Here is a 27,024-nt window from a genome sequence, read left to right on the forward strand (position 1 = left end):
CACCAGTTGTATGCCATTCTGCCCTAATTGCATGTGCCCTCAGGGTCTTGAGGAGGAGGAGGAGGAGCTACAGAATGTAGGTAGGGGAGGGCTAGGGGAGGGGGCTTAGGTGGGGGGAGGGCTAGGGGAGAAGGGGCTCTATCTATGTGGCCATGGGAGAGTCATCATCCATGCTGGGTTCAGACCATCCAGTACGGCTGCATTAAGGTCCCCCATGCTCCTGCTCATAACCCCTCACTCAGTGCACTTTAGGTCAGCCTAATGAGCTCATTGGCTCCCCCAAAAGTAAGCTCCAGTGGAATCATACCTCCATTTGTCGTTTGGGACCTTAGAAGGAGGGGCGGATGTTGCTGATGTCTCCATCGGGGAAGGAATTTTAGCAGTGAAAACTGTACAGCCATGTAAAAAGATGGGCACATATGTTACAAATCAGAGCTCAGGCTCCCTTCCCTGTGTCCTCTCAGCAGGCCTGTGATTTTTGTGGCTGCTTGTGCATACACAATGTACAGATGCTGGCAGCTGTGGAACATTCACAGGGGTCTGAATGCCAAGAATGTTGGGAGTTGTCAGATTCCTTGGGGCCCATTTTAAGGGGTCTAAATGTAGATGACATACTCAAAGCCCTCCAGAAGATACGAGACCCCATAAAACCCCAAGAGTACCCTCATTCTAGCTCCAGTAAAAACTGTCCCTGCTTATTCTGGGATAGAGCTTGTTGAGAAAAGGGCGAAAAGTGAACTGAAGAATTTGAGGACATGCTCCAGTATGAAATTCCCCCTGTGGGGACACAGCAGCCACTCCTGGGAGGTAGATCAGTCTATGAAACTAGGTCTGTTTCTGCCTTCCGCATGACAACCCGGGAACATGAGGATAGTGTGGCAGGAGAAATGAGTGGGAAGTGGAGCTGGCTCCCCCCATGGAAGGAGAACGGAGACAGCATGGAGGCAAAATGCACATCCTGCCGGGGGGACCAACCCACAAGAGTGTGAGCCAAACACCTTGGCAGGGGCACCAGGAACATCACTCTGGGGATGCTGACACTTCTCTGGGACAAGAAGCGGGGACTGGCAGGAAGCTCAATGGCTTTCTGGAGGCTGAAAGTGTATGTGTGCCCAAGCCAAAGACACTAACCGTTCAGACAATGTCCTAGCAGACCCATGAGCCCAGATCTACCATTGTAATCACTGATGGCTTTGTTCCCAGGGATCCTCAGACTAGATGGTATTAGTAGTGTGTTCAGTGGGAGTGCATCCAGGTGTTGGGTCAAAGGGTGTGTGTGTGTGTGCGTGTGTGCATGTGTGTGCGTGTGTGTTGTGACCAGAGAACAACCTTGGGTGTCATCTTCAGGGATGCTGTCCATCTCTTTTGCGCTAGGGTTAGACTGTCTGGCTAGCAAGTCCCAGTGATCATCCTATTCCACCCGCCAGCTCTAGGATTACAAGCCTTTGCCGCCATGATCAACTTTATACATTGGTTCTGGAGATCAAACTCGGGACCTCATGATTGCAAGAAAAGCATTTCACTAACTAAGCTGTCTTCCCAGCCCAGAAAAGGGAGGCTGGAGAGTAGCTGTCAATCAAAAGCACTGGCTGCTCTCACAGAGGACCCAGCTTCAGTTCCCAGCACCCACGTGGGGGCTGACAACCATCTGTAACTCCAGTTCCAAGAGACCCAACATCCTCTTCTGTCCTCCCAGGGCACTGTATGCATGAGATGCACACAAATGTCCATACACATAAAATTAAATAACTAAATAAATAAAAGCGCTGGGCCTCACACAACCTGAGATAAAAAAAAGTTTGCAGCCTGCCCTCCCAAAGAGGTACAGGGACCCTGGAAATACCAGCTGCGTGTCGGACAGTCTTCTGAGAAGTGAGAGACAGCAACCACACACACACACACACACACACACACACACACACACACACACACACACACACACACACGACTTACATGGGATACAGGTGTGGTCCCAAGAAGCCTGAATCTAATAGCACAGACATAATTAGGCAATAACAGCCAGAATGTGATGGAGTCAAACTGTAAAATAGTCCACAGGAAAGAGAGGTTTGCAGAGAGCTGCCAGAGAACACAAGCCAGTGGTGAGACTTGAACTTCAGATAACCGTTGCAGAATTATCTAGTGCACGGATGTCACAAATACTGTTCGGAATGCAATGCCATTGGAATTGGCTCCAGGACCCCTCTGAGGGTTCCAAAGCCATGGACACTGGAGCCCCTTGTAGAAAAGGGTGCCGCAGCTTGGCATGTGACCTACACACACCTGCCTTGGAGACTTGGAGTTCTCTGTAAATGAGCCGAAATACTCCGTGCTTTGTAAAGGATGCAAACAGCTGTGCTGATTGGGGAAACGACGGCAAGGAATAAAAAATTCTGCACATGTCCAGTGCAGACGCAACCAGAGGACACTGTCTGTCTGGATCTGGTTGGCTCCTTGCAAACCAAACCCACGGATATGGTGAGCAATTATATTTATACCAAAAAATTATAGATGGTTCATACTGTTTATGTGAGAATCAGATTAAACCAGATGTCCCGGGGTTTTTCAGGAGAAGCCTGTTTCCCCTGTTTGTGGAGGATTCATAGCACAAATAATATGTCATCTAGAAATAGCTGGACAAGGCAGAGGCGGGTGGGGGAAGCTGTGCTTCCAAGCAGCCAGAGCGGTCCTCTGACCTGCTTCAGGCACTTCCCTCGGCACCGGCGCCGGCCCAAAGAAAAACCTTCTGCAGATCTGTAATGGGACAAGGAAAGGTCTTTCTCCTCCTTAGTCCCACGGCCGTCAGGGGTGGGTGGGGGTGGAGGGGTGGGGGGTGGGGGCGTCTGGCAGTGCCGTGGTGGGAAGGGGTAGCTAACACCCGCTAAACAGTGCCCAGCCAGCAGGTCCTCTCATCTTGACTCCAAGACTCAGGCTGATGGGGCAGGAGGCACAGGGCGAGGCGGGCACTTGAGTGTTGCGGGTTACCATGGCAAAGGGAGAAGACGCCGGAAAGCAAGGCACAGGGTTTTCAAGTCCACAGTCAGAGGCAACGGTCACGTTCCTTCATCGCAAGCCGCCTGGCCATGTCCAGGTAAACAGGAAGAGTCCCACCACAGGCCTGAGGTCATAGCAACACACACTCTGAAGCCACCTCAGGCATCTCCCATGTTGGTCCAATCCCCTAGCTTTAGACAGTCAGGGATCCCCAGCGCCAGGGGCTTCCCCAGTGCTGGGGGCACTGGGGAATGTTAGGGACCCTCAGTGGCAGCCCTCATACCGAAGGTTCCCGTTTTCTAGGGACTTCTTAGCAACAAGCACCAAATACCAGTTCCCCCCAATATGAAGAGCTCCGAAATACCAGGACTTCCTTCATGTAAGAGCCCCAGTCGGATGGAGACGCTCCCAGTGCAAAGATCACTGGACCCTTCCAGGATCTTCCCTGCTGTGCCGGGGCTGCTGGTCCTGGACACCTGGACTAGTCCTCTGGCTGCTGATGCCTTTTCCCTAGGCAGTCCCCGCCTCCCTCAACACAGCCTCCCACATCTGTAAAACCAGCAGTGGAGAGTGGCCCGGACCCCGAAGCCCTCCAGGGCCCACGGATGGCACAGGCCTCCAGGAAGGAACACAAGAGCTGCCCAGGGAGTCTGTCCGGTGAGAGGACTTGCCTTCCTGTCAGGGAACCCTCTGGCCAGCAGCTCACACAGGCGTTTAGTCCCGCTGAGCTAGCATAGACTAGCTGGCCCAGGCCTGACCCAGAGAGTCCCTGGGACCAAAAAGCAAACCGCTGTTTAAAAATCAACATGGAGAGGAAACGGAAAACCCCCGCGTGGGCCTCCCAGGGCCACCCAGTCCCTTGCCCCTGGACGAGGCGGTTTCTGGAAGAGGCATGACTAATGGCCGGGCTGAAAGTGCCCTGGCCACGGGCCAGCATGGCCGTCAACACCTCGTCTCTACAGCAGGCAGGTGGCGGGTGAGAGACAAAGGGGCCTTCTGTGTGCTGTGGGGACCAGGACGCGGTGGCTTTGGGAGTTGGACAATGGGGTCACGGAGCCCTCAGAGGGTTGGCGGTGGCACACCGAAAGCCGGCCTGGAGGGGTACTGCCTGCCGAGGATCACTCACACCTTGCCACCACGGGAGGCAGGCCCATCTGCCACCCAGCCGCCCCGTGGACACCCTGCCCCCTCCCATCCCACCGCTCCTTTCAAGACTCCTGTGCCTGGAGCCTCAAGGGCTGAAGCGCCCCTTACAGGCGGTCCCTGGGTGCTAGCTGGGCCCCGGGTCCTCTGCTACCCGTGTGTTCTACTTGGTGTGCTCACCCCAGCAGCTGCCCTGAACAACCATAATTTACAACCCGCAGGGAAAGAAACTGAGGTCCAGCTAGGGCTGAGATTCAAACCCAAGTGTGTCCTGCCCCACACTACCTCTGTCCCCACATCTGGAACTGTCCCCACATCTGGAACTGTTCCCAGCCGCACTGCACTGAATACCAAGGCCCCCCAACTAGCCGGTGTGCCCAATCTGCAGGCTCGCCCCAGCTGGCCCAGGATAGCTGCGAAGGCCACCCGACAGACATATTTGCAGATGTCAGGGACTGTGTCGCAATGTCAAAAGGGTGGGTGCCCCTGCTGGATCCCTCCAGCATCCCAGGGAGCCAGCTCTCCCCGCAAAACTGGAAAAGAAACGCAGTGGTGGAAAATACCATTTTCATGCAAATCAAAATAATGCCAAACACCCATGGCCGGAAAAGAATAAAAGAGACAGGACCCAGCCTGTGGTTACAGTCTGAGGGTGTGTCCTCCCTCACCTCACTCCAGGTGGGGAGGTGGCCTAACTCTAGACTCCTCTCTAACGCTGCATGTAGTCTCCAAAACATCATCACCGCCACAACCCATCTCCCTCCCATACACTTGAATTATGGCAAGACCTGCCCCTGCCGACCTTGACTACCGCATCGGAAGCCCCTGTGGGTGAAACCCCTCTTTCCCTCCCTCCCCATGCTATTGTCTGCCCGCACCTCTGCACCACACTATCCTTTGCAGCTGACTTTCAACAGATTAAAGGGATTTTAAACCGGAGTCCGATGGCTCCCAGCCCCGGCTCTGCTCAGAATCTGAACTCGGTATCAGCCAGGGTCCCTTGGTTAATCAGTTTTCACCACTGTGACAAATACCCCCGGGGAACTGGTTAACAGGAAAGGCTAACGAGCGCGCACACTTTCAGAGGTCTCAGCCCAGGGCTGTGTGAAAGGACCCAGTGGGAACAGTGGCTCACTTGGCAGCGGTCAGGAAACTGAGAACAGACGTGGGGAGGTAGACACCCTTCCGATACAGGCTCCGACAGCCTGCTTCCTCCAGCTGGTTCCCACTCCTAACAGCTCACTCAGCTGTGAACTCACCCACGGATTAACCCAATGGTGAGGTAAGTTCCAATCACCTCTCAAAACAAAAAACAAAAAACAAACAAAAAAAAAATTTAAATAGTCTCTCTATGTAGCCCCCACTGTCCTGCCTCTGCCTCCTGAGTGCTGGGATTACAGGCATGCACTGCCACACCTGGTCCGATCACTTTTAAATAATGCCACCAGCTGGTTTCAGGTGGTTAACATAGAGACTTCTGGGGTGCTCTGCCTATCCAAACCATAGGAGCCTCACTGGTTTTAATTAAACAGAGTCCCTAGGGGACAGGCCCAAGACCTGTGTGAAGCTGGAGTTTTCCTGTGTCCTGCCAGGTCTGCAGCCGCTCAGACCCAAATAAACACACAGAGGCTTACATTGATTAAAACTGCTCGGCCATTAGCTCTGGCTTCCTGCTGACTAGCTCTTACACTTAAACTCAACCTATTTCTGTTCATCTATATGTCACCACATTTTCAGTGGCTTTACCTGTGTGCCATTACATGCTGCTCCCTGGATGGCAGGCTGCCGTCTCCTGACCCAGCCTTCCTCTTCCCAGAATTCTCCTTGTCTGCTTATCCCGCCTATACTTCCTGCCTGACTACTGGCCAATCAGCGTTTTATTAAACCAGGGTACAAGAGCATTATTCCACAGCATCTGTGTTCCTAGCGGCTGTGCTGGTGGCTCAGGTCCACCCTTAAGTGCCTTAAATGAAGGATAGTTTTCTGTCAGCTTGACAGGGCTAGAGTCATCTGAGAGGAGGGAGCCTCCACTGAGAAAATGCCTCTGTAAGATCAGGCTGTCAGCAAGCCTGGAGGGCATTTTCTTAACTGGTGATTGATGGGGAAGACCCAGCCCGTTGTGGGTGGAGCATCCCTGGGCTGGTGGTCCTGGGTTCTATAAGAAAGGAGGCTGAGCAACCATGAGGAACAAGCCAGTGAGCAGCACCCGTCCTTGGCCTCTGTGTCAGCTCCTGCCTCCAGGTTCCTGCCCTGCTTGAGTCTTGACTTCCTTCAATGATGAACAGTGATGTGGAAGTGTAAGCCAAACAAACCCTTTCCACCCTAACTTGGTCCTGGCATTTCATCACTGCAATAGTAACCCTGACTAAGAAACCCTCCAATGCCCTCTGCCTTTCCTCCTTATCCGCATTTGGATTTGTTTATTTCTCTGATTTCTTTATCACATCTCAGCCCCCTTTCCTCTTTTTTGATATCCATTTCTACCTGAAAAAATACAAGATTTCAGACGAAGTGCCTGCCATGATTTTGTAAAATCCCGCTTCCCAGAGCAACACTAATGGTCCGTGGAACCTCTCAAGCCCTAGTTACTTAGCAGTTGAGGTCTCCGCAGCCTGCTTCTCCCACAGTCGGTTCACAGGATAATTACCATAGACGGGAGCCCCTGAAACTGTGCTCTCACAAAGGAGCGGTACTGCTGCCCTCAGAGTGTGCACGGTGACGGTGAGATGCCTGGAAGGACAGACAGACAGACCTACTACTCTAAAAACCAAAGCCACCATGAGTACAGAAGGATTCCTTTCTGCAGAATGGACACTGGTACTTCTCGGGACCAAACGACCAAGTTCTGGATACATGCAGACCAAGTAAGCGCCTAGAGGGCAGTGTCAGAATCTTAGCTCTAGAATTCTTCCATGAAGAGAAAAGACACCAAAGGAGACTGAGAGCCAGTAGACAAGGCATGGCCCCAGCTGGTGCTCACCACCAAAGAGTTAAGTTTTCCATGTGAAAAGCATCCAAACATCTGGGCGTGGTGGTAGCTCACATCTGTAATCCCAACACTCAGGAGAATTACAAGTTTAAGACAAGCCTAGGATACAAAGTAAGACCCCATCCCACATATGTCCGTGTGTGTGTGTGTGTGTGTGTGTGTGTGTGTGTGTGTGTGTGTGTGCGCATTCGTGTACACTTACCTACCCAAGATTTAAGTGAGCAGCAATGCCCAGTTTGTAGAGGGTTCTAACACTCTGACAATGTGGAGAGGAAGACCCTGGGCCATGGAAGGGAAGAAAGCTACCCTCTGCCTGGCTCTGTCTCACAGGCAGGCCAAGGTTTGCCATCCTAAATCTCTCCTGGCTGTGGTTATTACCAGAGTGACCTCTGCACTGTTTGTCAGTGTCTAAGACCACTCTCAAAAACATCTGATTGGACCACCTTTGGAAATTCACATTTATGTTAATAAAGAACCTTCCCAATTTCCCAGAATAGTGCCCGGCCCAAAGGAGGATCTTAGTTCATCTGATCAAATGTTGGTCAGATGGAACAGAATGGAGCTGCTCATTTGTTTCTGATCAGACACTCCAATGCCTGCTCTGTCAACAAATTCATTAATTCGACTAATATTCGTGGCGAGCCGATTTCATGCCAGGCTGGGCCTTTGGGGCCACCATGGTGATCCAGGCAGGCAACTAGCCTTATTAGAGACACTGTGAGGGAGCCATGGTCCCCACCCTTGAGCTGTTTATAATAGGGTGAGGGAACAGAACAGATCGGAAGCAATTAGAAAACAATTAAGTGTTAAATTATATGCCTCTGACGAGCCCAGGGGATTCTCGGGAAGAGAGGCAGCTAATGTCACCAGTGTTGTCACAGAAGAGATGATGTTGGCTGGGAGGATGCCCTGGGTCGGAGGAGTAGAGCTAAGTGGAGGAGTAGAACATTTCTAGAGGAGGGCAGCCACCCAGGACCACTCCAGCAAAACCAAGGCTGCAGATGCTGGTCACACCCTGGGTCAGAAATGCTCCCAAGGATGAGAGCTACCCTACTGAGGTGGGAGGATTTGAGATAATATTGTAATTGATGCCATTAAAAAAATGAAGTTTCTCTCCTCCAAAACATGAACCTGTGACTATTTCCTTTACACCTTAGCCTAAGGGAAGGAGCTGTGGCCTTCTTCCAACTCTGTCTGCAGCGAAAAGTCTTCGGGGTCACCCGGACCGGGACCATTTCCCTGGCCCCGCCCCCAGAGTCCTGGATTCAGCAAATGTGGGATGGAGGGGGTTCGGGCACTTGTGCGTTTTCAGGGCTCACCGGGGATGCTGTTCATCCCATTGCTTTAAATCTCCATCATATTCCTGGGCGTGGAAAAGGAAGGATGTGAGTAGAATGTAGGTCTGTAACCTCGAAAACACACGTGGAGAACATCCAGAGAATTCATAGCAGAAGGAAATCAATCTAACAAGCTGCACTCCTATGAGCTCCTGAATGCGTCACGTCATCAGGATTGGACCGAATTAATTAAAATCCGCCTTTACGGCGTAGGCATGCCTGATGGGTGAGGAGGAAAGGGGGGACTTGCCTTTCTTTCACACAGTAGAAAGATGAAGCTGGGAGTGACTTGGACCTAATGTGACAAACATGCTCTTTTTCCATCCTTAGCTGGGTAGGTCGCCTTGTGACTTCAGTTCCAGAAAGAAAAAGAAAAAAAAAAAAGCCTAACACTACATAAAACATTCTGTATTTAAACATCAGTCTGCTCTTTGGTCACATGCATTGTCTGAAGAATAATGCCATCCCAGTCGTCAGTAAGAGGACAGAGAGGAGAGCTGTGACCCGGGTGTGCCAGGCTTTGTCCCTGAGTCCTGTCCTGATAGTTGGGAACACTTTCCTTTTCGTGCGTGCGTGCGTGCGTGCGTGCGTGTGTGCATATGTGCATGCGTGCATACCCGCATTCAGATGTCCTCACAGGCAAGAAGAGGACATCAGATCCCCTGGAGCTAGAGTTACAGGCAGTTATGAGGCACCCAAAGTAGGTGCTGGGAACCGAACCCAGGTCCTCTGCAAGAGTAGCCAGTCCTGGTAACCGCCGAGCCATCCCTCCAGCCCCAGGCCACAGCTCTTGATATTGTGAGCTGATTTTGTCCCCTTAGATTCGCCTAGGGAGTCCTAGGCCCTTTTCTTTTCCACAGCTGATTTACACACTCTGCTGGGGATTGGTTTGAGGTCCTCTGTTTGCGTGGATGTTCTATTTCTGTTATTGTCCCTGGAAGTTATATTTGGACTGAAACATTCCAAACTACTCATAAAATCTTCCTTGGCTAACACACATACACACATACTTATACAAACACTACACTACACATATGCATCCATACAGATAGATGCATACGTTCATATGTGCACACTCGTATATAATACATATAAACATATAAGCAAGTGCATGCACACATACACATACAATACACACACACACACACACACACACACACACACCACATCTGCTCCTCACTGCAAACTTGACCCTTGCTTAATACAAGACGCTCCAGTTGTATTCGGTTGTATTTTGACCTGCCTGTGGTCTGGCTGAGCTCCCTGAGGGGACCACGGAGTGTGAGAATTGGTTTACTTCTCCCCCTCTGCAGCAGGACTGGCATCAGAGGTCTTAATGGCTTAGACGGTGTCCTTTCTCTCTGCAAATGTCACTGGTGGCCTGGTTTATTATTCATTCAGGGTTCGTTCCGAATGGCTGGGAGCAGAACTCAGCACATTCATCAGTCTCAGCTTAGAGGACGTTTTTAATTTGACGACACCAACTTCTCCTCTGACATTTGTGCCTAAATCATTTTAACAAATAACCAGCCCTGCGATCGCCATGGAATCCCAGCCACACTGAGCAGGGGAGAGTGTCACCTACGCAGGCTTTAGAAAGCCCCGTCTTGAGGACTCCATCTCATCAGGGCCATGATGTCATTGCCGGTTCAGAGCACGTTTTGATGACAGCCGCAGGAGTCAGGATTTACTTCAGTGAGAACTGGCAGGTGTTGGAGGTGAGTCAGGAACACACCACGGCTGCTTATACTCACGGACCTGCTACATCAGTCATGATCCTGCAGGCAAAGACACAGAGCTATGCACCAAACTGACGATGTCCATCCTGGACCACGTCTCTCTGCTCGGTATATCTTGGAACATTTGGAGGTGTTCTCAGAATGCTTCATGGTGTCAGATGCTCTCCTTTTGGTCCCCAGAGCTTCCTGTTTTAAATCATTCTGGTGAACCAGTGCAAACATTGAAGATTCTCTCTGTAGATGAGCTGAGTGATTCATTCGCCCTCCAGTACCTACTGTGCCGTGTGTCCCACGCAGCAGTCTCTGGTCACATGACTAGTCCGTGAGCCACAAAAGGGAATGGAATGATGGCATCCACACGGATGCAATCACAAGCCAGGCTGAGCTCCAGAGGGAGATGGGGAGGACACTGAGGAAGCTAATTTAGCATGAGAGGATGGGGTGTGAGCTTGGGATGCGGGGGAGCTGTCGGGAATAAGAGGATGGATACAGAGACAACATCAGAAACGGAAAAACAGGTGTGGGAGTGAGGGGGTTTATGACAGAGAGAAGGCGTGGCGTTGGGACTGCTACATTTGGGGCTTGAGTTGAGTTGCTGAAGGCGGGGGGCCTTTGGCCAGAAGCAAATCAGTGAGCTATTCAAGTGCAATGTTGAGCAGGCCTTTGGGGGACACGCAGAGGGGAGCATGGGCTACAGATTCAAATGTGAAATTCATCAATGTCGTCGTCGTCGGTGTCACCCACATGGACCAGCTAGCCCAAGGAGGAAAAAAGAAAAACAAGCCTTGGGCTTCTGGAATGTGGGATTGACAAGTCACAGAGCTTCAGTGGAGCTCACCATGTTATATCCAAACTCATCGGTTGTTCTGTGCAAGGCAATCCTCACTGTAACGGCTCCAATTGGGACTAGTGTCCCACAGATGGGACACGTGAGGGACAAGGCTTTGTTCGGGCATACCCATAACACCAGGTTCCAGTGTTCTGAAAGCCATTTACGGCAGGTTCAGTCAGATATGCTTTCATGTGCCCAGGCCTTCACCCCCTTTCTTGAACATTTGAGAGAGACACCATGCTGACCCTATATAGTGGGAGGTAAGCTTGGTTTCTGATGTAAGATGAAATGGCCCCAGAGATTTTATTTTTATGGCTCTCTTGCACAAATCAAAGACATTTGCTCCAACCTCTCTGCCCATTTATCTCACTTAATTTTTCTGACCCCTTTCAGGCAAGTCCAGGATATATTTGATCTCCGAGCAGAGATCTGGATTTCCATTTACCAGCACCCTCAGAACCTGTTGACAGAGAAGAATAGTAATTATCAGCCCATTAACTTACCAGCTGACATTTTGTTATAGCCAACAAATGCAAATTCAGGTTCTCCAATGCACTTAGAAGCTATCTCTTCCTTCCTCTGTCTTCCAGGAGACAAGCCCCAAATCTAATGTTTTTATAATCAAATCACCTTTCGATATTTTCAGATTCTGCATATTTCTAGGCTGCCTTTAACTGGCAAAGTAACATTCACAGTGCTGACCCAGAGGGATTTGAGACCCACTGGGAGAAGGAAATTCTAGGGGTGGACATATATCTTGCCTAATGTCCGGCGTGTTCTGGTGGAAGGGACCCAGTGTGACGGTGATTTACAGCTCTAAACGATACATCCCACAGAGCCTATTCCGAAGTAGGTTTTCCACAGTTTTGATTATAATCAGTGGAGCCCAATGCCCCAGAACCTCAATGTCTTCATACCCCATGTGAACTAGTCTGCCTCTAGGTGCTTGGACCAGTTTCTCTCTGGAGTTTCTTTCCCAGTGACCTTCTACAGGGGTCCAGATTTTACTCCCAGAGGTCATCTTAGTGGTCACGTGTTCTAGGAAACTCTCTGACGTCTTTTCCTCTTCGATCCTCACCTCTCTATCTACCCAGCACCCGCCGCCGGCTCTGCTCCCTACATGTCATAGTCAATGTCCGCTCACTGAGGAGCCTCCCTCTGAACTGAAGCTCTGGAGCGGTTCACGCAGGACCACATGAACATCCTTATTGTCCTATGCCTCTGGCCGAGTGCCATTCATGAAAAGAAGGTAACAGCAAATGGTCAATGGACTCTGTCAGAACCAGCTCTCACCCTCAGGCTGTGAGCAAAGCAAATACACCCAGAAAAACAAAAACCAAAGCCAGAAGGTGGAGCTCCACACTGGAAATACTCAAGGCCGGACACTGTGACTTGCCCCAGGGTCCTCTGGGGCTGAGCCTGGGACTAACGTGAAACTGTTTCCTACAGTTTGCAGGATGCTTCGGCTCTTGGGAGCCTTGATCTCCCGTCTGTCTTAGCCTGTTTGCTCTTGCTGTAACAGGAGCCCTAAGGCCAAATACTTTATTTCGGTTGTGGGTTTGGAGATGGAGTTCAAGAGCGTGGAGGCGCCATCTTCTTCTTAGCTGGTGGTAAGGGCCTCGCAGGGCTTCATCTCACAGCAGGAAGCAGACACACAGCAAAGACAAAACACCACACAACAGCGGAAGCCAGAAAGACCCCAGAGAGCTGAACTCACCTTCAGAGCGTAGGCCTCATCACCTCTAACACTGCTGCTTTGAGGAAAAGGTTCAGCATGAGTTTTAGTGGAGACTAATCACACCCGAGCTGTGACATGACCAATGAAGATGGGGAATGAATCTTACCTTGAGGACTATGTCGCCAAGACAAAGGACGTGATGTTTTAGGAAAAACCCTTAAGGGGACCATTTGTAAGGATCAAGTCTTCAGGGTCTCATCTTCCAGGCCAATGTATTAGTTACTTTTCTGTTACTGTGACAAAACACCATGGCCTAAGGCCCCCCCGGGCGAGAGGCTTTATTTGGACTTGCAGTTCCAGAGGATAGGAGTCCGTCATGGCGGGAGGCTGGGCAGCTTATAGCCGGATGGGGGCAGGGGCAGAAAGCTTGGAGCTTGCATCCTCAAGCGTGACCACAGCAGACGGCACACTAGAAAGGGCTGAGGCTATGAACTCTCAGAGCCCCCGCCTACTTCCTCCATCAGAGCCACACCAGCTCCCCACAGAGCGCCACCCGAGGACCAAGTGTTCCAGCGTCTGAGCCTACGGGCCGGGCCGTGACGTTCCTCATTCAGCCCGTGACAATGGCCGTGACGTTCCTCCTTCAGCCCGTGACAATGGTCCAGCACAGTACTGAGGGGGGGGAGTTAGCAGCAACAAGCGAAGTCACCCAAGTGTCTACCCTTCAAGACACCAAGGCCACTTCCAGGGGTCCAGCCCAAAGATCAGTGGCCCAAATTATGAAAGAGACAAATGTTAACTATTTTCAAACATTAAATTAAAAAAAAAGAAAAACAGCTTGGCAAGGCAGTGGTGGCGCACACCTTTAATCCCAGCACACAGGAGGCAGGGGCAGGGGGATCTCTGTGAGTTCGAGGCCAGACAACCAAGGCTGTTATACAAAGAAACCCTGTCAAAAAAAAAAAGACTTCTAAAATCAAAACCCAAGTGAAACAAATCAGTTTTACAGCGTATCTTCTAGGTAGCATAACTGCCCAGCTAGAACCATACCAGGGACTTAAATAAGTTTTCAGATTTATTTGTTTTACATGTATAAACATTTGGCTACATGTATTTATCTGCACCACATATATGCACTGCCCACACAGGCCAGAAGGGGGCGTCAGATCCCCTGGCCCGGTAGTCACAGATGATTGTGAGCCTTTGTGTGAGTCCTAGGAACCAAACCCAGGTCCTCTGCACAAGCACCAAATGTTTCTAACGGCTAAGCCATCTCGCCAGTCCCTTAAAATGATTTTATAATAATAATTGTATTGGTTAGGACTCGCTAGAAGAACAGTACTTATAGAATGAATCTATACATATATAGAAAGGGTGCTTACTGGAGTGGCTTACAGGCTGTGGTCCAGCTAGTCCAACAATGGCTGTCTACCAAAGGAAGGTCCATGAATCTAGGAGCTGTTCAGTCCATGAGGCTGCATGTCTCGGCCGGTCTTCAGTACACACTGGAATCCGGAAGGAGTCGGCTCTAAGGCCCATGAAGGAATGGACTTGCTAGCAAGAGCGAGAGAAGCAGGCAAAGAGAACAAGCTTCCTTCTTCCATGTCCTTTATATAGGCTGCCAGCAGAAGGTGTGGCCCAGACTGAAGGTGGCTCTTCAAGCCTCAGAAGACTTGGATGAAAAGTGGGTCTTCCCACTTCAAATGATTTAATTAAGAAAAAATCCCTCACAGGTGTAGCTGCTTAGGATTTAGTTAATTCCAGATGTAGCCAAGTTGACAACCAAGAATAGCCATCACAATAATACTGCCTAGCTAGCATGTAAAGATCACATAGAACTCCAGTGGCAGCGTCTCCCTAGAATGGATCCCTGTTTGTTCCTGTTGGTCCTGTCTGTAGATATTTATCTGCTGGGACAGCGGAATTGAATCACGGAGACAGGGGCATGAGAAACCTAAACTTAACTCTCTGGCTCCTTAGAGGGGAAGTCAATAACTTTAGTAACGCTATCTCTAACTCAGTATAACTGCTCCTTGACTCATGATGACCCTGCTAAAACTACCTTAAATTGGCCATATTGTCAAGTTGCCAATGTGCTGGATTCATCTACCCTACCCCACAGTCCAGGTCCGTGCTGCGGGGCCTTGATGGTCTCCTTATGGTCAGTAGGTGAACCGGGACCCACGGGGGATGCCTGAGGACTAGACAGCACAGAGATGGCCAGGGAAAGGATCTGAGTTCCAATTCCCAAGCATGGTTCCCGCTGGTGTGTATTGTTTTCATAGTATCATAAAGTCAAAAATAAAAGTTAGAAGTTGAACTACAGGTAGGTTAGGGAATATTTGACATTTTCTATAATAAAAAGTTAAAAAAAAAAAAAACAACAGTGTTACTTCTCAAAATTGTCAAAATATATGCAGCCTGCCAACAAAGGACTTTTTTTTCCTACGTATAAGAAAAAAATATTGTGTCTCATTGCACTCTGCCTTAAAGCTGTTCTTACTTCAGCCATTTGGGTTATCTACACCCTACCCTCACCCATCCTCCAGAATCCCCCACAATCCAATTCAGAAGGCATCTATTCCATTGCAGAATAATATTTTTCACTAAATCAATCTTGACCTTAAGTCCAAGGTTGAAATTGCCACATTAGCACATATATGGCTTGCCAGCCCTGGCTGGGATCCTGACATTAAATTCCTACCTCGAGCCATGCTTTGATTATCTGCAAGCCTGCTCATATTCAAGCATCGGTACTGTATATTAAAGCTGCAGACATCATGGGTGGCCCCCAGCAGCCACACCTCCAAGACTGACAGGACTGACGTGAAGCCTTTCACCTTCGACCCAAGACTTACTTGCATTCAGAATTCTTCCTCTGGAGACAGATGCTGGGCAACTCGGGTTCACCCAAGTACTGACCCACCAGGTCAGTGGTTCTCCATCTTCCCAATAATGCAACCCTTTATTACAGTTCCTCATGCTGTGGTGACCTCCCAACCATAAAGTTATTTTCATTGCCACCTCATAATTTTGCTACTGTTATGATTGTAATGTAAATATGTTTGGAGATAGAGGTTTGTCAAGGGGGTCGTGACCCACAGGTTGAGAACCTCTGCCCTAGGCCACGGTACCTTAGGTATACTCTGTGGCCTAGCACCCAGCCAGCTCCAAGAATCCCTTTGGCAGTTCTCAGTCTCGGAAGTTGATCTGTCAGGAAGAAAGTGGTGATATGGCTTCAGAAAAAGGCCTGGGAATTGTGACCCCCTGACCTGCCTAGTGTAGCTGGTGTGGCCTGGCTGCGGTGGCTTGCCATATGCCATGTGGCTTAGGTGACATCTGAAAGTTAGGACCGATGCGAGTGGGGACAAGGCACAAGTACCACAGCTGTTATGTCAGGATCTGGGCACACTGGGACCACTCTGTCACCAGGCCCTGTGAACGAGGCAGGTTCCACGGAACCCGCTCCCTGCTCGGGACCAAGGCTCCTTCCCCTCCACTCCCAATATCACAAGATGACGAGGTTCCCAGATGCAAGCTTCTGGCTTGGATCCGTGGGAACCAAGGATGGAAAAATTCTAGCAATAAAATCAACATTCACTCACACTGCACACGCTGGCGGCCTGCAGCATCAGGAAGCTTGGTCCTGTGTCTGAGTCCACTGTCCTCAGGGGGGGTGTGGGAGAAGGTGGACTTTGTCAGCTTCAAGCAGACGCCACCCACCTGGGACGAGTCTAGAAAGAGCAACCCACAGAACTCCCCCAGTGTGGAAGGTGGGGGTGGGTCCTTTAAAACAGAGCAGGAAGCAGGGTTCTAGGTCACTTCCTGTTGCTATGCTAAAATGCCCTGATAGAAATTTAGGCTGCAGTGTGTCATTGAGGGGAAGTCCAGATAGGAACCTGAAGCAGCTGGTTACACCCACAGCCAAGAGCAGAGCGTAAATACAAACTTAGTGCTTAGCTTGTTCTACACGTACAAAGTCCAGTACCTTCTGCCCAGACGGTACCACCTACAGTGGCCTGGGTATCCCCACATCAATTACCATCATCAAAGCAATCCCTCACGGACATGCCCACAGGCCAACCTGATCTAGAACATTCCTACGGAGACTTCCTAGGTGACTCTGCATCGAGACACGTTGACAGTTAATGACCCAGCCTCTTTCTCCCCGCCTCACGTCACCCCCACTTTTCCTGGCTTCCTTCTTCCCTCACTCTGTTCAGTTGCTCAAGCACGAACAGCCCAGCAGCCACAGGGCCTTTGCATGAGTTGTCCCCTCTGCCTAGAAGGCTGAACGCTCCCTTCTCTGTCTCCCAAGCTTGAGATCTACTCCACACCGCTCTAGGTCTCCCCTTTCCATCCCCTGGGTCCTGGGAGAGGACTCTTTGGCCTGCCTCCTGGCAAAGCAAAATCCCTTGATTACACATTTGTCAGCTCCTTCACAGCCCCTTGCCATATGGCCCCTGGCTCTTAAACATCCCAAGCCTAGGTGTTAAAGGATTGATTGCTGGCCTACAGCGCCACAGAGACCAGTGGAACCTCCAGGCAGCAGGGCCTGTGGGACAGTTAGGTCAGCTGAGGTATGACCTTGGAAGAGCTTCTGGGTCTCCAGCCCCTTCCTCCCCACCCCACCCCATGGCTCTCTTTTCTTGGCTGCCACGAGATGAGCATGTTTGCTCTGGGGGGTGTTCCTGTCGTAGGGGTCAAAGCAGCAGGGGCCAACGGAGCCAAAGCCAAAGCCAACACTTCCTCCTTTAAGCTGTTTATCTCCGGCACTCTTGGTGGCAGAGCATTGGCTAAGGGACCCCTGATCCAACCTGAAGTCGCTCAGCTGGTTGTTTCCTGAGTTCCCAGAGCTGTGCTTTGCACAATGCAGGAGCTCAGTGGATGGATGGATAGATGGATGGATGGATGGATGGGTGGATGGGTAGGTGGATGGATGGGTGGGTGGATGGGTGGATGGATGGGTGGGTAGATGGATGGATGGATGGATGGATGGATGGATGGATGGATGGATGGATAGATGGGTGGGTGGATGGGTGGATGATGGATGGGTGGATGGGTGGATGGATGGGTGGGTGGATGGATGGGTGGGTGGATGGATGGATGGATGGGTGGATGGGTGGATGGATGGCTCAGAGGTCACCGTGAAGTATTACTTCCTATGTGTTCTCTCTCTCTCTCTCTCTCTCTCTCTCTCTCTCTCCCTTTCCTCCCTCCCTCTCTCCAAGGTCTCAGTATATAACCCCAACTGCCCATCAAACTCTTGATCCTCCTGCCTCAGCCTCCTGGGGCTCACATGCCCAGATCAAAGGCGTGTACCACCATGCCCGGAGTTCAGTTTCTCTCTTCTGAGTCCCCTCTGAGGGTCCGCTGAGCCTGGCCTCAGGGGTTGGTGGTGCGTGCACCGTCAGGGCCCTTCAGTTCTCTTCCTCCCTGTGTGTCAGGAGTGTCTTCCTGACAATAGCATCTCAGATGGCCAGACTCCGGCCTTTACTTCTCCCTCCCTGTGTGTCAGGAGTGTCTTCCTGACAGTAACATCTCAGATGGCCAGACTCCGGCCTTTACTTCTCCCTCCCTGTTCTCACATCAGACTTGACCTGGCCAGGGTTCAAACCACTGGACATCCTGTCATTACACACAGGTATTACATCAGCTACCCGAAAGGCTTCTGTCTGCTTAGAGCCAGAAATTGTCACTGTCAGAATGGACCAATTGCTAGGACAAAGAAAAAAACAACTCCAATGAAGGCTTAATCCTCACTCACTCAGAGGGCAGCATAAATGTTCTAGATGCTCAGTCCTCCACCGAGGGGGTGACTCAAAAGTCTTCTCATCAGGTGACACTTCTGACTTTAATACCCATGATGCAAAAGCATCCAGAAATAAAAACATGATTAATTCACTCTCCCCAGTTGCCAAATCAGTCGAGACAGTTCATCAGATGACAGTCCTGCCTAGTAGGAAAAAAAATTTAGAAGTCATGACTGTGGCTTCTTCAGATGTCTTTTGTAGTTGTTGTTCTGTTTTCTACTCTTTGGGGGCCTGCCACCCAGCTCCTAAATAAATACATGGAGACTTATTCTTACTTATAAATGCCTGGTCTTAGCTTGGCTTGTTTCTAGCCAGCTTTTCTAACTTAATTCATCCTGTTTCTCTTTAACTACATTTTGACTCTGGGCTTTTTATCTTTCTTTATTCTGTATATCTTTCTTTCCTTCTTACTTTGTGGCTGGTTGTGTGGCTACGTGGCTACGTGGCTGCATGGCTGGCCCCTAGTGTCTTCCTCTCCTCCTTTTCTTGCTTCTCACTCCCCTCTTGAGCCTAGATTTCTCCTCCTATTTATTCTCTCTGCCTGCCAGCCCCATCTATCCTTTCTCCTGCCTTGCTATTGGCCGTTCAGCTCTTTATTAGGCCATCAGGTGTCTTAGGCAGGCAAAGTAACACAGCTTCACAGAGTTAAACAAATGTGACATAAAAGAATGCAGCCCGTCTTTACATCATTAAGCAAATATTCCACAGCATAAGCAAATGTAACACATCTTAAACTAACATTCCACAACAGTCCTTACTGTTATTTTAATCACCCCCTTCCTTCTGTGTTTATTCCCCTCCCCCTTCCCTAACAGCCCCCTCCCCCATCCCCCATCAGATCACGCGTACTCAGCTGTTCCCCTTTACCCTCCTCCTGCCTTCTGCGTTTACCTGTCTTTATTATTTTTGTGCCAAGTCCTTGACGATAAGTCTCCTGTAAAACACAAGTCAGTCAGTTCTCTTCCTTCCTTACAAACCTGCCACAGAGTCCCCAGACATCACCCACGAACCCCACTCCACTCCCCCTCTGGCTTGGTCCCTGCTAACCTCTCTTAGGACATGCAAGGCCCTTGGTCAGCTCCACCCCCAGCACTGGAAGGAGGCAGCAGAGCACCCCAGAAAAACACCTCTGTGAAGACAAGACCACCCAAGGGCTTCAGAACCGTGAAAGAACAACTTTAGGTTTGTGGAGGAAAAGCCTCCACGAAAGGCCGGGGAGCCTTGGCTGGACCTCGTGCTCTAAGTGAAAGCACCTTTTATTTCTCACTTTTCTAGATCATGTTCGAAGACAAACAACCATCTGTGCGCGCACCCCAGGCGCCCCTCACACCTACGATCCTTCATCCCTTCCCTATCTTCAGAACTAAGATCCTCTTCTGCCTGGAGGAAGATTTTTCTGGGACTTCCCTCCAGCATCTCTGAATGCAAGTACGTATTACTCTACATAAAGCGTGGCGGGAGGACGTTTTGTGTTGATGAAATGTGTGTTAATCTGACACTTCAGCCCACTTGAAGCATATCCTTTCACAAAGCCAGGCTTCCCTCATCGCTACTCCGCAGAGCATCCCCGGTCGGCTGATAGAAAGCAAGTGGTACCCAGGCTGCCGGGCATCCTCCCCTACTCAGGCCTCTCCTCAAGGGCCTGCTTCCTGCTCTCCACGGTGGTTCTCCAGAGGCCTGGCGCTCTTTGACGGGATAACTTCAGCCTTTCCCTGCCAGGCCCACCGCCTCTGGGGCCTGGTATCAAGAGCTTACAGAATCAGACCCTGGCAGGACTGCGCAGGCGCAGCAGGCTGCCAGCTGCAACCCCACCCCTTACCCTCAGCAAAGAGAGCAGGGACAGCCTGCCGCACTGGAAGGGTTTGGGCTGAGCTGGCAAGAAAGCAACAAGCAGAACCCTCTCTCTCACGGGGTTTCCACGGCGCCACAAGCTGGATGCAAGGCTCCTGCCCGAGGCCGGATGAGGCTTGAGTGGCCTGAGGGAATTTCCAGTGAAATCTCTTCTGATTTAGTCACATGCATCATCCTTTGAGCCGCAGGACCCGGCAGCAGAAGTTCCTGTAAAGAAGCCACGTAGAGTCCGTGTGGGGGTGAGTGCTTTCCTGCGTGCCTGTGACATCATCAGCTTGTGTAAACACCTCCGTGTCCTAGGAAGGTAGAGTGGGTCTCTTTCACACTCAGCTAAGGAGACTGGACCCCACCTGACATCTCGCAGTTGGAAGGAAGAGGCCCCCCCCCGAGGATGAAGCCAGAGCTCTGGGACTCAAACATCCAAGCTCTTGGCTGCTTCCCAGCATAGAGCCTCCCCAGGACCAGAGAGCGAACACAGGTCTTCTTGCTCTTCTGCCTGGGATCAAAGCCCAGTTCTGCCTCCCTGTTGCTGTGTGACTTGGGCCGGTTGCTAAACATTTCTGTGCATCATTTCCTTTGCGTATAAAACGAAAATAAACATAAGACCTAGGGTGTGGAATGGCCAGTGGATTAAGTCACTCCGCATACATGAGTGTTGGGGAATGTCGCAAGCCTTTAATCTTGCTTCCCTTTTCTGTATAACCAAGTTTTGCCAACTCTGGGCCCTGCAGATCTAACCCTTATACACCAATTCAGATTATTTCAGCGGTGGAGAGAGGTCCTCGTTCTGGCTGCTGGACACTCTGAGCCCTGAGGCCTCACGCTCCTCTGAGGATATTTAGGGTATCCTAAGAAGGGACCCTCCTGGACTGACCACCGAGGCTCCGTCTTGAGATGCCACATCTAGAGGCTCGCATCCAGATCAATGTCTGCTCACTGATGTCTGCGCCCACATCAAGGCCTGGGCAGCCACCACCCACCTCTGCTGGTGGTTGGTTCCCCATCTGGCCTGACCGGGAGAGCTAAATCCTGCAAGGGTCCAGTCTCAACCAAGCTGGAACTCTCACCCCCAGCTCAGGAAAGGTGCCCTTACCCCCTTTGGCGGGTCTTCTGCTTGGTAGAGAAAAGATAATTACAGGGTCCTGCAGGGCAGATGCGGACTGCGGGCATGGCAGCATGGGGGGGAACCAGACAGGAAGGGGAGGCGCAAAGCTTCTGGGCTGAAAGTGTAGACAGACGGAACTCTGAGATCTTGAGTTTGTCACCTCCCAATTCGCTGAGTTCCTCGCCCAAGTTGACGCCCCATTTACGCAGACCCTTACAGCCACCCTCATGCTTAGCTTGGACATAGGGAACCACAGATGCCCCCACCTCTTATTAACCTTTGGCAGAGTGCTGGACACGCCCCTAGGTCATTAGAGCCACGGGAAAGAAACATGTGGCTATTCTGGGAGTAACCACTAGATGGCGCACCCGCCCTGCCAACTGAGGAGCACTTCACTGGAGCACTGTGTGATGGAGCCTGAGCCTTACCCTTTAATGAGCAGGCTGCTCCCCATTGGCCTCCAGGTAGGGAAAGCCCCGGGCTCCCACCCAAAGTTTCAGGTCTGTTTATCCTCTAGCATGAGAACGCTTCCACAGCAGCATGTGACTGGGGGAAGAACCCCTGAATACAGGGGGGCTGCGGCGCATGGGTGAATCGCCCGCCCCGTCCCACCCTGTGGACCTTGGGATGGGTCTCAAGTTCACGAAGACTGGAGAGTGGAGCCACAGCAGGCTAAGGGCTGGAGGGTTTTGCAGGCACAGTGTGAAGGGCTGGGGTGATGCTCTGTGGTAGTGATCATCTAACAAGGACAAGGACCTGGGTGTGAGCCCCCCCCCCCAGCCCCGACAGAGAAGGAAAAGGGGTGCAGGGGGCTGTGCCCAGGTGCTCAGCGCACGGCAGGCCGAGCTTCTCACGTAGTTTCACTTCCGGTCTCACATGGTGCCTCACACTCATCCCGATGTGCACAGAGGCCAAAAAACAGCGCCTGGCCAGATCTTCTACATTCGTGGCCCCTAAGATAAATTCTGAAAGGTTTGTACTTCCTCCATAGGACCCAAGTTCGAGTCCCAGCACCGGCATGGTGGCTCGCAACCATCTGCAACTCCAGTCTCAGGAGATCTAATGCCTTCTTCTGGCCTCCTTGGACACTGCATGTAGGTAGTGCACATACATACATGCAGACAAAACATCCATGCACATAAAATAAAAATAATAGAAGAATGTGCCTTATACAGAGTGTTCGGGAACAAGCTGAGCTGCCCCCCCCACCCGCCCCCCAGTATCTCGGGGCTGCAGGAGGCCGCAGCAGATGCAGGATACTCTTAGGACTGTGGCTTTCCTACGTTCACAGATGGTGGGGGGAGGCCTGCCGGAGAAAGGCCTCTCTTTCCTGAGCTCCAAAAATACCGCTCTCCTGAGCAATTGATCTGCTTTGATGTCACGCACTCGTCTGTTTTCCTTGCTCCGGCAGCTCCCAGGCCTGGCAGCCCCCTGGAAGGAAGCATTTAAGCCTGCACGTGGATCTCCTCCCAGCTCCATGCTGTCCACACAGACCTTTCTTCTCCACTCCATCCTTTCCAGTGTACATTAAACTTCTGTTCTCTGTCCCCCTGATAAGCTACCTCAGGTCCTTTCTGGAACAGAACAGAACAAACAGAACATACACAAAATAAAACAGGCAGCAGAGACTTTTTTTTTCCTGTGGCCTTAGGTTACCTTCCCAGGAAAATTTTATAAATTTCTGCTAGACTTCCCAAGCGATGACATTTTCTACAATGCCTCTCCTAAGAGTTGCCGTTCATTTAGACGGCTCCAGGCGGCAATGTCTCCTACACGTTTTGATTTTGCGGGCGATACACAAAGCCCTCATTTTCTGATTTTCAAGAGGTAGGACATTTATCTTCTAATTTCCCTCCGAGGACATCGGTAGCTGGCTGGGGGAAGAGGTTCGCACATTTAAATTTGGTGCATCGGGAGGTTTAAGTAGCCCGGTGACAGTTTGGATCCGAAATGACTCACAAACGTTCTAATGTAAAAAGGCATGGCTGCCAGCCTCGGACCTGTCGGGAGATGCTGAGATCTCCAGAAGATCGAGTCGAGGAGGAGAAGGCTAAGTCACTGGCGGTGTATCCTAGACAGGGATACTGAGGCCACGGACTCCTCCCCACCCTCTCTCCCTTCCTTCCGTCCACGGTGAGAGCCTCCTCTATGGCTCTCTCTCTCACTACCATGGTGTTCTGCCTCTCACCTCAGGTCCCAAAGTGACTGGACCAACCGTGAGCTGAAGCCTTGGAGACCATGAGTCAAATGGAAGTCAATACTCGTTCTCTGAGCTGATTCCCTCCTGTGTTCGGTCACAGCAACAGAAACCTGACTCGCACAGGCAAAAGCGAGCAAGGCCATCTTCCTCATCCGGCAGATTGCTTTCAAACGTGTGTCAACAAACGAGAGAAAGCCACACTCTCGATCCCCCCCCCCCAAGCAGCACATGTGAGCTGTTGTTTCAAATATTAAGACACTTTTCAAAGCTCTCAATTTCTGGGGCTGGAGAGATGGTTCAGCAGTTAAGGGCACTGGCTGCTCTTGCGGAGGACCTAGGTTCAATTCCCAGCACTCCCGTGGTAGTTCAATCATCCGTAACCCCAGTTCCAGAGGAACTGACGCCCTCCTCTGACCTCTGAGAGCACCAGGCATGCACATGATGCTTATAAATACATTCAGGCAAAACACTCACGCACATAAAATAAGATAAAAAAAAAAATCTCAATTCCTGAATCTCAAAGATCTGTAGAATGACTACATGAATTAATGGAACCAACCCACAATTCCAGGGAGAATGAACGGAGGAGCAATTGAGTCAGCGGCTGTTCCATAGCCATGTCCCCAGGCAAGAGTGACCAACCTGCAAACAGATGAACATTTGTGAATGGAAGCCGTGGTCTTCTCAAGGGAGAAGGGACTAGGCCAATGCTGGCCGCCGACCTCTGAAAACCGACAGGTGTTCGTTTGCCTGTGTCTGTCTGTTGAGAAAGCGTCTTGCTAGATTGTAGTTTCAGACCTCAGTGGGCCTTAAACTCAAGATTCTCCTGCCTCATCCTCCCAAGGAGAGATCATAAATGTGCACCACACCGGGTTTGAAGGACAAAGACCCAGTGGATAAAGGCATCGTAAGGACACACCTGAAAATGCCGATTTTATAATAACCGAGTCCTCTCTCTCTCTCCTCCTCCGCTCGCCCGGCCCCGCAGGAGTAATCTACTGCATCCAGCCCTTTCCCGCCTCCTCCTTCTGAAATCTATCTGTCTCCGTAGCTGTTTATCTCCAAGCATTTTTATTTCCAGAGATGCCTAAAGAGGACAAGTGACTCACAGGCCCGGGAGCTCAGGTGAAAAAACCTCCTCTCCGCTCACCACCTGGGCTTCCCAGCCACAGATTTCCTTTAAACACACAGTTATCATTAAAATTCTCCCTGGTTTTCAGTTTGTGTTGGTTGCTGTTTTCGTTTGTCTTTTGAGACAGTATCTCACACTGTAGCCCATACAGCCTATGCTGGCCTCACACGCTCCCCGATCCTCCTGCCTCAGCCTCCCAAGTACAGGGGTCACAGGCGTGCATGCCACAGCTGGATGTTGCTTGTGTCCCACGGCAAGGCCTCCCTCTCCCTGGCTCCTGACTTTCCTGTTTCTGACTCTCCTATTTAACATCCTTCTTGGGGTATTTGGGCACCGAGTACCACGGGACCCAGCTCTCAGAAAAGCAATCCAGGCGGCCAAGCGCCTGCCGCTGGTGTCTTTCAGCAGGCTGGCGGTAGTCCCTTCCAGCCAGCCTGCTTCCGGCCTGGGGAAATGCTTCCTCTGCCGTGTTGACCAACCACTAAATGTACAAAGTCATTAATCCTCTTCATAAAGGCTCTAATGGAGCTTTCTATCAGTCGGTGAGATAGTGGTTGCAGCCCTGGAGATCAAGGGAGCAGTGAGAAGTCCAATGGCGGTGGGAGTGGGGGTGGGGAGCCCCATCCTTTCTCCTCTGTAGCTGTCCAGATGTAAAATGGACGTTTGTTAAATCACCACTGTGTGCGTTTGTTTATGGGGATTAGTTTGCTTTCCAGAGCATTTAGCAATTGTTCACAGACTCACAGTGCCCCAAGAACACTATCTTCACATATACATATATGTATACGTGTGTGTGTGTGTGTGTGTGTGTGTGTGTGTGTGTGTCCCTGATTTTCCTGTATTGTCCCAGCTTAGAAGCTATTCACGCCAAGATGCTTCGAGAAGGAAAGTCAGGCCCAGGGTCACAGCCCCCCAGAGCTAGGCCCGTAGCCCTGAAGCCTGACTCAAAGGCTTCCACAGAGACCCTTAACCTTTTCCAGGTCCACAGAGCTGCTCTGAGCACTTGCTGACCATCCTTTCATGACTCACAGCCCCCTGGGACCCCGGGGTCTGTAGACAGTGTGCTGCTCAGGATGAAAACATGGCTCCCCAAGACAGAGCCCAGGAGCAGCCCTGGGTTACCCTCCACAGCAGTGTGACTTTGAGACCAATAAGATGCCCATCAACTTCACTGTAGACTAGTTTTCTAGAACATGCCCTGAGACACGCCCCCCCCCAAAAAGGACTCTCAGAAATGCCGCTGCGGCCCAATGGGAAATTCAGGAAAGCTGTATTGGGAGAGAAAGAGCAGTTGCCAAACAGCCCCAGGTCTCCAGTTTCCAAAGCCCCGGGAAACACGAGTTTCTGAAAGATACCAACATTCATCCGAGGCAGCTCTGATGTCTGCAGGACCCGGATGTCTGACGGTGACAGCAGAGACATAACTTAAGCACCTAGAAAGAGTTCCCAATGAAACCCTTCTCCTGGCCGTCTCCCAGATATGCAGCCACCCAGGGTTCCCAGGTTTTTAGAATGGTCTGGAAAACTTATTTGGATAGATAGCCTGGCACCTGGAGTTGTAAGGGACCCCCATGTGGTCTCTTCGCAGGAACAACCATCATGTTGTAGCTACTGGCCCTCTGGGTGCTGACGTGTGTGTGTGTGTGTGTGTGTGTGTGTGTGTGTGTGTGTGTGTGTGTGTGTGTGTATGTGTGTGTGTACTGCTGTGTTAACCCGAGCACCCTAGATAGCATGGGAAATCAATCAATTAGTCCCTCCACACGTTGTCTACAACACAGACTCCATTTCCTCAGGAAGCAGAGGTCCTTGGTTGCCCAGCCCAGCCCTCAGCCCAGATGTCTGTTTAGCACTTTGGACATCTGACTCTCTGACCCTATCCAGCACCATCCTGAGAAGTGATCAGTGGAAGCGAGTCATGGGGAAGCATTGGGCCACCCCACCCTCTATGAAATAAAGCCAGGGCAGCGAGGCTACTGTGGAACCTTTAGGGACCTATCTTCTGTAAGAGCCTTTGGATAGGACCTGGGACGTTCTTTACGCCGTGCTACTAGAACCAAAGTTGAATCGTGGGCTGCTTCTTTTAGCTGTGTGGCGTTGGTATTAGCTTGGGCGGACTTTGTTGCTTGCTTTCTCTGAGACACTGTTATGGCATATGTTAACGATATATCGAAAGCGTGCAGGTAGTGATTATGTGAACTGAACTGTGTGACC

The 27,024-nt window shown here is 50.9% G+C and overlaps 2 long non-coding RNA genes across 8 annotated transcripts; one reads left to right on the forward strand and one right to left on the reverse strand.

The window, feature by feature from the left end:
- Window positions 1-9,911: 9,911 nt before the first annotated feature.
- Window positions 9,912-19,307, reverse strand: LOC121825307 (uncharacterized). 7 transcript variants are annotated; one of them, XR_013047838.1, is made up of 3 exons: window positions 18,480-19,307; window positions 14,095-15,922; window positions 9,912-13,384 (listed from the first exon to the last, which is right to left on the reverse strand). It is a non-coding gene; the product is annotated as an uncharacterized LOC121825307 (long non-coding RNA). The 7 variants fall into 7 exon arrangements; XR_013047839.1 differs by having other exon boundaries at window positions 18,476-19,307; XR_013047841.1 differs by lacking the exon at window positions 18,480-19,307 and adding an exon at window positions 16,318-17,640.
- A 2,384-nt stretch (window positions 19,308-21,691) lies between these two features.
- LOC121825308 (uncharacterized) lies at window positions 21,692-24,903 on the forward strand. Its single transcript, XR_013047844.1, has 2 exons — window positions 21,692-22,575; window positions 23,675-24,903. It is a non-coding gene; the product is annotated as an uncharacterized LOC121825308 (long non-coding RNA).
- The last annotated feature ends 2,121 nt before the right edge of the window (window positions 24,904-27,024 follow it).

This window comes from Peromyscus maniculatus, chromosome 23 (genome assembly GCF_049852395.1).
Source record: "Peromyscus maniculatus bairdii isolate BWxNUB_F1_BW_parent chromosome 23, HU_Pman_BW_mat_3.1, whole genome shotgun sequence".
Classification (NCBI taxonomy): Eukaryota; Metazoa; Chordata; class Mammalia; order Rodentia; family Cricetidae; genus Peromyscus; species Peromyscus maniculatus.